A 9,922-nucleotide genomic window follows, 5' to 3' on the forward strand; every position below is an offset into this window, starting at 1 on the left:
AGGAAGGTGCTGGGTGACTTTACTGCACCTACTCCCGACTTTTATGGGAGAAGCATCTCTATCCCTGCCATTGGAGCAAACAACTTTGAGCTTAAGCCTCAATTAGCTTCTCTAATGCAACAGAATTGCAAGTTTCATGGACTTCCATTGGAAGATCCTCATCAGTTCTTAGCTGAATTCTTGCAAATCTGTGACACTGTCAAGACTAATGGGGTTGACCCTGAGGTCTACAGACTTATGCTATTCCCTTTTGCTGTAAGAGACAGAGCTAGGACATGGTTGGATTCACAACCTAAAGAAAGCCTGGACTCATGGGAAAAGCTAGTCAATGCCTTCTTGGCAAAGTTCTTTCCACCTCAAAAATTGAGTAAGCTTAGAGTGGAAGTCCAAACCTTCAGACAGAAGGATGGAGAATCCCTCTATGAAGCTTGGGAAAGATACAAACAATTGATCAGAAAATGTCCGTCTGACATGCTTTCTGAATGGAGCATCATAGGTATTTTCTATGATGGTCTCTCTGAACTGTCCAAGATGTCTTTGGATAGCTCTGCTGGAGGATCTCTTCATCTGAAGAAGACGCCTACAGAAGCTCAAGAGCTGATTGAAATGGTTGCAAATAACCAATTCATGTACACTTCTGAAAGGAATCCTGTGAACAATGAGACTAATCAGAAGAAAGGAGTTCTTGAGATTGATGCTCTGAATGCCATTCTGGCTCAGAACAAGATATTGACTCAACAAGTCAATCTGATTTCTCAAAGTCTGTCTGGAATGCAAAATGCACCAAGCAGTACTAAGGATGCTTCATCTGAAGAAGAAGCATATGATCCTGAGAACCCTTCAATGGAAGAGGTGAATTACCTAGGAGAACCCTACGGAAACACCTATAATTCTTCATGGAGAAATCACCCAAATTTCTCATGGAAGGATCAACAGAGACCTCAACAAGGTTTCAACAACAATAATGGTGGAAGAAATAGGTTTAGCAATGGCAAGCCTTTTCCATCATCTTCTCAGCAACAGACAGAGAATTCTAAGCAGAACCCCTCTGACTTAGCAACCATGGTCTCTGATCTAATCAAAACCACTCAAAGTTTCATGACTGAAACAAGGTCCTCCATAAGGAATTTGGAGGCACAAGTGGGATAGCTGAGCAAGAAAGTTACTGAACTCCCTCCTAGTACTCTCCCAAGCAACACAGAAGAAAATCCAAAAGGAGAGTGCAAGGCCATCAACATGGCCGAATTTGGAGAGGAAGGAGAGGAAGTGAACGCCACTGAGGAAGACCTCAGTGGGCGTGCACTAACCTCCATTGAGTTCCCCAATGAGGAACCATGGGAATCTGAGGCTCAAAATGAGACCATAGAGATTCCATTGGATTTACTTCTGCCTTTCATGAGCTCTGATGAGTATTCTTCCTCTGAAGAGGATGAGTATGTCACTGAAGAGCAAGTTGCTAAATACCTTGGAGCAATCATGAAGCTAAATGACAAGTTATTTGGAAATGAGACTTGGGAGAATGAACCCCCTTTGCTCACCAAAGAACTGGACGACTTGTCTAGGCAGAAATTACCTCAAAAGAGACAAGATCCTGGGAAGTTTTCCATACCTTGTACCATAGGCACCATGACCTTCAAGAAGGCTCTGTGTGACTTAGGGTCAAGTGTAAACCTCATGCCTCTCTCTGTAATGGAGAAGCTAGGGATCTTTGAGGTGCAGGCTACAAGAATCTCTTTAGAGATGGCAGACAACTCGAGAAAACAAGCTCATGGACTTGTAAAGGATGTTTTGGTGAAGATTGAAAACCATTACATCCCTGCTGATTTCATAGTCCTAGAGACTGGGAAGTGCATGGATGAAACCATCATCCTTGGCAGACCCTTCCTAGCCACAGCAAAGGCTGTGATTGATGTTGATAGAGGCAAACTGATCATTCAAGTGGATGAAGAATCCTTTGTGTTTAAGGCTCAAGGGTATCCCTCTGTCACCATGGAGAGGAAGCATGAAGAGCTTCTCTCAAATCAGAGTCAAACAGAGCCCCCACAGTCAAACTCTAAGTTTGGTGTTGGGAGGCCACAACCAAACTCTAAGTTTGGTGTTGAACCCCCACATTCAAACTCTAAGTTTGGTGTTGGGAGGTTCCAACATTGCTCTGAGAAAATGTGAGGCTCCATGAGAGCCCTCTGTCAAGCTACTGACATTAAAGAAGCGCTTGTTGGGAGGCAACCCAATGCTATATTTTATCTATTTTCTTTTGTTATTTTATGTTTTTTGTAGGTTGATGATCATGAGAAGTCACAAAATCAATTGAAAAAGCAAAAACAGAATGAAAAACAGGAAGAAAAACAGCACACCCTGGAGGAAGAACTTACTGGCGTTTAAACGCCAGTAAGGCTAGCAGGTGGGCGTTTAACGCCCAGTCTGGCACCATTCTGGGCGTTTAACGCCAGAAAGGGGCACCAGACTGGCGTTAAACGCCAGAAAAGGGCAAGAACCTGGCGTTAAACGCCAGAAATGGACATCAGCCCGGCGTTTAACGCCAGAATTGGCTCAAAACACGTTTTTGCATGCCATTTGGTGCAGGGATGACTTTTCCTTGACACCTCAGGATCTGTGGACCCCACAGGATCCCCACCAACCCCACCACCCTCTCTTCTTCTTCACCCATTCACCAATCACCTCAATACCTCTTCCCCAAAAACCCCTCACCTATCAAATCCCATCTTCCTCTTCACCACTCACATCCATCCTTCATAAAAACCCCACCTACCTCACCATTCAAATTCAAACCACTTTCCCACCCAAACCCACCCTCACTTGACCGAACCTTACCCTTCCCCCTCCCCTATATATACCCTTCTTCACCCCTTCATTTTCACACAACCTAAACACCACTTCTCCCCCTCTTAGGCCGAACACAAAAGCCATTCCCTTCTTCCTCATTTCTTCTTCTTCTACTCTCTTCTTTCTTCTTTTGCTCGAGGACGAGCAAACCTTTTAAGTTTGGTGTGGTAAAAGCGTTGCTTTTTCGTTTTTCCATAACCATTTATGGCATCTGGTGCACGAAATTGCAATAACACTTTTGCAATCCCGCACAACTAACCAGCAAGTGCACTGGGTCGTCCAAGTAATACCTTGCGTGAGCAAGGGTCGATCCCACGGAGATTGTCGGCTTGAATCAAGCTATGGTTATCTTGTAAATCTTAGTCAGGATATCAGAAATTATCAGGATTGATTGTAAAAAGTAAAAGAACATGAAATGGTTACTTGTTTTGCAGTAATGGAGAATAGGTTGAGGTTTGGAGATGCTCCATCTTCTGAATCTCTGCTTTCCTACTGTCTTCTTCATCAAACACGCAAATCCCCTTCCATGGCAAGCTGTGTGTAGGGTTTCACCGTTGTCAGTGGCTACCTCCCATCCTCTCATTGGAACGATTCCTAATGCCCTGTCACGGCACGGCATTCCATATGTCGGTTCTCAATCAGACCGAGTAGAATCCAGTGATTCTTTTGGCGTCTGTCACTAACGCCCCGCCTTCAGGAGATTGAAGCACGTCACAGTCATTCAGTCATTGAATCCTACTCAGAATACCACAGACAAGGTTTAGACCTTCCGGATTCTCTTGAATGCCGCCATCAGTCTAGCTTATACCACGAAGATTCCGATAAAAGAATCCAAGAGATAACTACTTAATCTAAGGTAGAACAGAGGTGGTTGTCAGGCACATGTTCATAGTTGAGAATGATGATGATTGTCACTGATCATCACATTCATCCGGATTAAGAACAAGTATTATCTTAGAATGGAAGCAAGCATGATTGAATGAAAAACAGTAGTAATTGCATTAATCCATCAAGACACAGCAGAGCTCCTCACCCCCAACCATGGGGTTTAGAGGCTCATACTGTGGAAAGAAACGTGTACAAAATGTTATGAGGTCATCCGGCACGGATTACAAAGTCAAAAGGTCCTATAAGTAGTAAACTAGTATCCTAAGGTTTACAGAAATGAGTAAATGACAGAAAAATCCACTTCCGGGCCCACTTGGTGTGTGCTTGGGCTGAGCATTGAAGCTTTTATGTGTAGAGACGTTTTCTGGAGTTAAACGCCAGTTCTCATGCCAGTTTGGGCGTTTAACTCTAAGTTTTATGCCAGTTCCGGCGTTTAACGCTGGAATTTCTGTAGGTGACTTTGAGCGCCGGTTTGGGCCATCAAATCTTGGGCAAAGTATGGACTATTATATATTGCTGGAAAGCCCAGGATGTCTACTTTCCAATGCCGTTGAGAGCGCGCCAATTGGGCTTCTGTAGCTCCAGAAAATCCACTTAGAGTGCAGGGAGGTCAGAATCCAACAGCATCTGCAGTCCTTTTCAGTCTCTGGATCAGATTTTTGCTCAGATCCCTCAATTTCAGTCAGAAAATACCTGAAATCACAGAAAAACACACAAACTCATAGTAAAGTCCAGAAAAGTGAATTTTAATTAAAAACTAATAGAAATATACTAAAAACTAACTAAAAGATACTAAAAACATACTAAAAACAATGCCAAAAAGCATACAAATTATCCGCTCATCACAACACCAAACTTAAATTGTTGCTTGTCCCCAAGCAACTGAAAATCAAAATAGGATAAAAAGAAGAGAATATACTATAGACTCCAAAATATCAAAGAAACATAGCTCCAATTAGATGAGCGGGACTAGTAGCTTTTTGCCTCCGAACAGTTTTGGCATCTCACTCTATCCTTTGAAGTTCAGAATGATTAGCATCTATAAGAACTCAGAACTCAGATAGTGTTATTGATTCTCCTAGTTAGGTATATTGATTCTTGAACATAGCCAGTGTATGAGTCTTGGCTGTGGCCCAAAGCACTCTATCTTCCAGTATTACCACCGGATACATACATGCCACAGACACATAATTGGGTGAACCTTCTTAGATTGTGACTCAGCTTTGCTAAAGTCCCCAATTAGAGGTGTCCAGGGTTCTTAAGCACACTCTTGTTGCCTTGGATCACAACTTTATTTCCTTCTCTTTTTTTTTCTTTTCTTTTTCTTTTTCTTTCTTCTTTTTTTTTCGAAAAATTTTTTTTTTCACTGCTTTTCTTGCTTCAAGAATCAATTTGATGATTTTTCAGATCCTCAATAACAGTTCTCTTTCTCCTCATTCTTTCAAGAGCCAACAATTTTAACATTCTTAAAACAACAAATTCAAAAGACATATGCACTGTTCAAGCATTCATTCAGAAAACAAAAAGTATTGTCACCACATCAAACTAATTCAACTAGTTTCAGAGATAAATTTTGAAACCCTGTACTTCTTGTTCTTTTGTGATTAAAGCATTTTTCTTTTAAGAGAGGTGATGGATTCATAGGACATTCATAGCTTTAAGGCATAAACTTAAATTTTATTAATTATGAACTAAGAACAAGACTCAAATATAGATATAAGATAAAATTAAAAATAGAAAACCAAACAAGAAAAACGAAAAAAATTAGGCTCCTAATGATAGAGGTTTTCACAGAGTTAGGACTCAACAACCTTGATTTTGAGAAGTGGATGCTCCCTCAGCTTGAGAGGAAAGCTTTTGGCGCTTCATCTCTTGAATTTCACGCCCCTGCTTCTCTTGTTCCTTCAGCAATTTGCAGAGCATGCAGTTCTGATTCTGCTGTTCTTCCTTCAGTTGCTCCATAGTCTCTTGCAACTTGTTAATAGATGCTTCTAGGCTGGACCAGTAGTCAATTCTTGGAAATTCAGGGAGGAATTCCTGCGCCCTCCTCTTGATGGAGTTGTCTTGCACTTGTCCTTCCATTGACTTCTTGGTGATTGGGTGTTCAATGGGTATGAACTCATCTACTCCCATCTTCACCCCAGCCTCTTTACAGAGCAAGGAAATCAAGCTTGGGTAAGCCAGTTTGACCTCAGTGGAATTCTTATTTTCAATGGTGTAGATCTCACAAGCAATCACATGATGAACCTCCACTTCTTTTCCAAGCATAATGCAGTGAATCATCACTGCTCTCTTGATGGTGACTTCAGAACGGTTGCTAGTGGGCAATATAGAACGCCCAATGAAGTCTAGCCAACCTCTTGCAATTGGCTTGAGGTCTCCCCTCTTGAGTTGGTTTGGGACACCCTTAGAATTGGTTATCCACTTAGTTTCAGGGAGGCATATGTCCTCTAGAACTTGATCCAACCCCTTATCTACTCTCACCATCCTCCTATTAAAGGAATCAGGATCATCTTGCAGTTGAGGCAACTTGAAGATTTCTCTTATTTTGTCCAGATGGAAGTATATAACTTTCCCTCTGACCATGGTTCTGTGGGTATGGTAAGCAGTTCCAGTCATTCTCTGCTTATCTGTTAGCCACAGATTTGAGTAGAATTCCTGAACCATGTTCCTTCCAACCTTTGTCTCAGGATTGGTTAGAACTTCCCAACCTCTGTTTCGAATTTGTTCTTGGATCTCCGGATATTCATCTTCTTTCAGATCAAATTTAACTTCCGGGATCACTGACCTCAGACCCATTATTTTGTGATAATGGTCTTCATGTTCTTTGGTTAAGAACTTCTCTTCATTCCAAAGATTCTTTGGATTAGTCTCTTTCTTTCCTCTTGAGTTGGTTTGTTTTCCCTTGGGAGCCATGATCTTGATAGATCTTAGCTTAGTGATCACGGAAAAGCACACCAAACTTAGAGGTTTTGCTTGTCCTCAAGCAAAAAGAAAAGAAAGAAGAGAAGAGAGAGAGAGAGAGAGGAAATTCGAATGGTGTGAGGAAGGAGGGGTGAGGAACGTTCATTTATAGAGTGGGGGGAGGAGAATTTCGAAAACAAAAGAGAGATTTGAAAGGAAATTTGAAAAGATTTTGAAAAAATTTGAGAAAAGGGTGAGTTTTTGAAGAAGATTTGAGATTATTTTGAAATAGATTTGAAGAATGGTTTTGATTTGTGAAGATTTGAAAGTGAATGATGAAAGGTTGAAGTGCATTTATGTAGAAGATTATGGGTAAAAAGAGGAAAGTTTGAAAAAACTTGAGTTGAAAACAAAAATGTGGTCCCCCCACCTTTCTGGCGTTAAACGCCCAGAATGGCACCCATTATGGCGTTTAACGCCCACTTGGCACCCTTTTTGGGCGTTTAACGCCCAGCCAGGTACCCTGGCTGGCGTTAAACGCCAGAAAACCTTCCTCACTGGGCGTTTTTCTGAACGCCCAGTGATGCTGCACACCTGGCGTTAAACGCCCAGAATGGTACCCATTCTGGCGTTTAACGCCCAAAATGGTACCATTACTGGCGTTAAACGCCCAGAATGGTACCCATTCTGGCGTTTAACGCCCAAAATGCACCTTACTGGCGTTTTTTCGCCAGTAAGCTCATTTTCTCTGCTTTTTGAGCTGAATCCTTCTGTAACTCTGTGAATTCCTTCATTTTTTGATATTTGCCTCTGTAAGAACAACTCATACAACCTACTAATGACTGGGTTGCCTCCCAGTAAGCGCTTCTTTACTGTCTTTAGCTGGACTTTCACTGGGAATCACTCTAGTCTCAGTTTTGAGCACTCCTGCTCAAAGTTTCCTTCAAGATAATGTTTGATTCTCTGTCCATTAACAATGAACTTCTTATCAGAATCAATATCCTGAAGCTCAACATATCCATATGGTGACACTCCTGTAATCACATATGGACCTCCCCAACGGGATTTGAGTTTTCCTGGAAACAGTTTGAGCCTAGAGTTGAAGAGCAAAACTTTTTGTCCTGGCTCAAAGACTCTGGTTGACAATTTCCTGTCATGCCATTTCTTTGCCTTTTCCTTATAGATTTTTGCATTTTCAAAGGCATTGAGTCTGAACTCCTCTAGCTCATTCAGCTGTAGCAGTCTTTTTTCACCAGCTAACTGTGCATCCATGTTTAGGAATCTGGTTGCCCAGTAGGCTTTATGTTCCAGTTTCACAGGCAAATGGCAGGCCTTCCCATACACCAATTGGTATGGAGAGGTGCCTATAGGAGTCTTGAATGCTGTTCTGTATGCCCACAGAGCATCATCCAAGCTCTTTGCCCAATCCTTTCTTCGGGCCATTACAGTCTGTTCTAGGATTCTTTTTAGTTCTCTGTTAGAGACCTCTGCTTGCCCATTTGTCTGTGGATGATACGGAGTTGCCACTTTGTGGCTAATTCCATATCTGACCATAGCAGAGTATAGTTGTTTATTGCAGAAATGAGTGCCCCCATCACTGATTAGCACTCTGGGAACGCCAAATCTGCTGAAAATGTTCTTCTGGAGGAATTTCAGTACGGTCTTAGTATCATTAGTGGGTGTAGCAATTGCTTCTACCCACTTAGATACATAGTCCACTGCCACCAGAATGTAAGTGTTTGAGTATGATGGTGGGAATGGCCCCATGAAGTCAATTCCCCATACATCAAACAGCTCTATCTCTAATATCCCTTGTTGAGGCATGGCATATCCATGAGGCAGGTTACCAGCTCTTTGGCAACTGTCACAGTTACGCACAAACTCTCGGGAATCTTTATAGAGAGTGGGCCAGTAGAAGCCACATTGGAGGACTTTAGTGGCTGTTCGCTCACTTCCAAAATGTCCTCCATACTGTGATCCATGGCAGTGCCATAGGATCCTCTGTGCTTCTTCTCTGGGTACACACCTGCGGATCACTCCGTCAGCACATCTCTTAAAGAGATATGGTTCATCCCAAAGGTAGTACTTGGCATCTGAAATTAATTTCTTTCTCTGCATGTAACTGTACTCTTTGGGTATGAACCTCACAGCTTTATAGTTTGCAATGTCTGCAAACCATGGAGCTTCCTGAATGGCAAATAATTGCTCATCTGGGAAAGTCTCAGAAATCTCAGTAGAAGGGAGGGACGCCCCAACTACTGGCTCTATTCTGGACAGATGATCAGCTACCTGATTCTCTGTCCCTTTTCTGTCTCTTATTTCTATATCAAACTCTTGCAGAAGCAACACCCATCTGATAAGCCTGGGTTTTGAATCCTGCTTTGTGAGTAAGTATTTAAGAGCAGCATGGTCAGTGTACACAATCACTTTGGATCCTACTAGGTAGGATCTAAACTTGTCAATGGCATAAACCACTGCAAGTAATTCTTTTTCTGTGGTTGTGTAATTCTTCTATGCATCATTTAGAACACGGCTGGCATAATAAATGACATGCAGAAGTTTATTATGCCTCTGTCCCAACACTGCACCAATGGCATGATCACTGGCATCACACATTAATTCAAATGGTAATGCCCAATCTGGTGCAGAGATAACTGGTGCTGTGACCAGCTTAGCTTTCAGGGTCTCAAATGCCTGCAGACACTCATTATCAAAGATAAATGGAGTGTCAGCAGCTAGCAGATTACTCAGAGGTTTGGCAATTTTCGAAAAATCCTTGATAAACCTTCTGTAAAATCCTGCATGTCCCAGAAAGCTTCTGATTGCCTTAACATTGGCAGGTGGTGGTAATTTTTCAATTACCTCTACCTTTGCCTTATCCACCTCTATTCCCCTGCTTGAAATTTTGTGCCCAAGGACAATTCCTTCAGTCACCATAAAGTGACATTTCTCCCAGTTTAAAACCAGGTTAGTCTCTTGGCATCTTTTCAGGACAAGTGATAGGTGGTTAAGACAGGAGCTAAATGAGTCTCCATATACTGAGAAGTCATCCATGAAGATTTCCAGAAATTTCTCTACCATATCTGAGAAGATAGAGAGCATGCACCTTTGGAAGGTTGCAGGTGCATTGCACAGACCAAAAGGCATTCTCCTATAGGCAAACACGCCTGAAGGGCAGGTGAATGCTGTTTTCTCTTGGTCCTGAGGGTCTACTGCAATTTGGTTGTAGCCTGAATAGCCATCCAAAAAGCAGTAATAATCATGGCCAGCTAGTCTTTCTAGCATT

General features: G+C 42.1%; 1 non-coding gene across 1 annotated transcript; it reads right to left on the reverse strand.

The window, feature by feature from the left end:
* Positions 1 to 369: 369 nt before the first annotated feature.
* On the reverse strand, positions 370 to 477 carry LOC130977853 (small nucleolar RNA R71). Its single transcript, XR_009085526.1, has one exon. It is a non-coding gene; the product is annotated as a small nucleolar RNA R71 (small nucleolar RNA).
* Between the last annotated feature and the right edge of the window lie 9,445 nt (positions 478 to 9,922).

This window comes from Arachis stenosperma, chromosome 4 (assembly GCF_014773155.1).
Source record: "Arachis stenosperma cultivar V10309 chromosome 4, arast.V10309.gnm1.PFL2, whole genome shotgun sequence".
Lineage (NCBI taxonomy): Eukaryota > Viridiplantae > Streptophyta > Magnoliopsida > Fabales > Fabaceae > Arachis > Arachis stenosperma.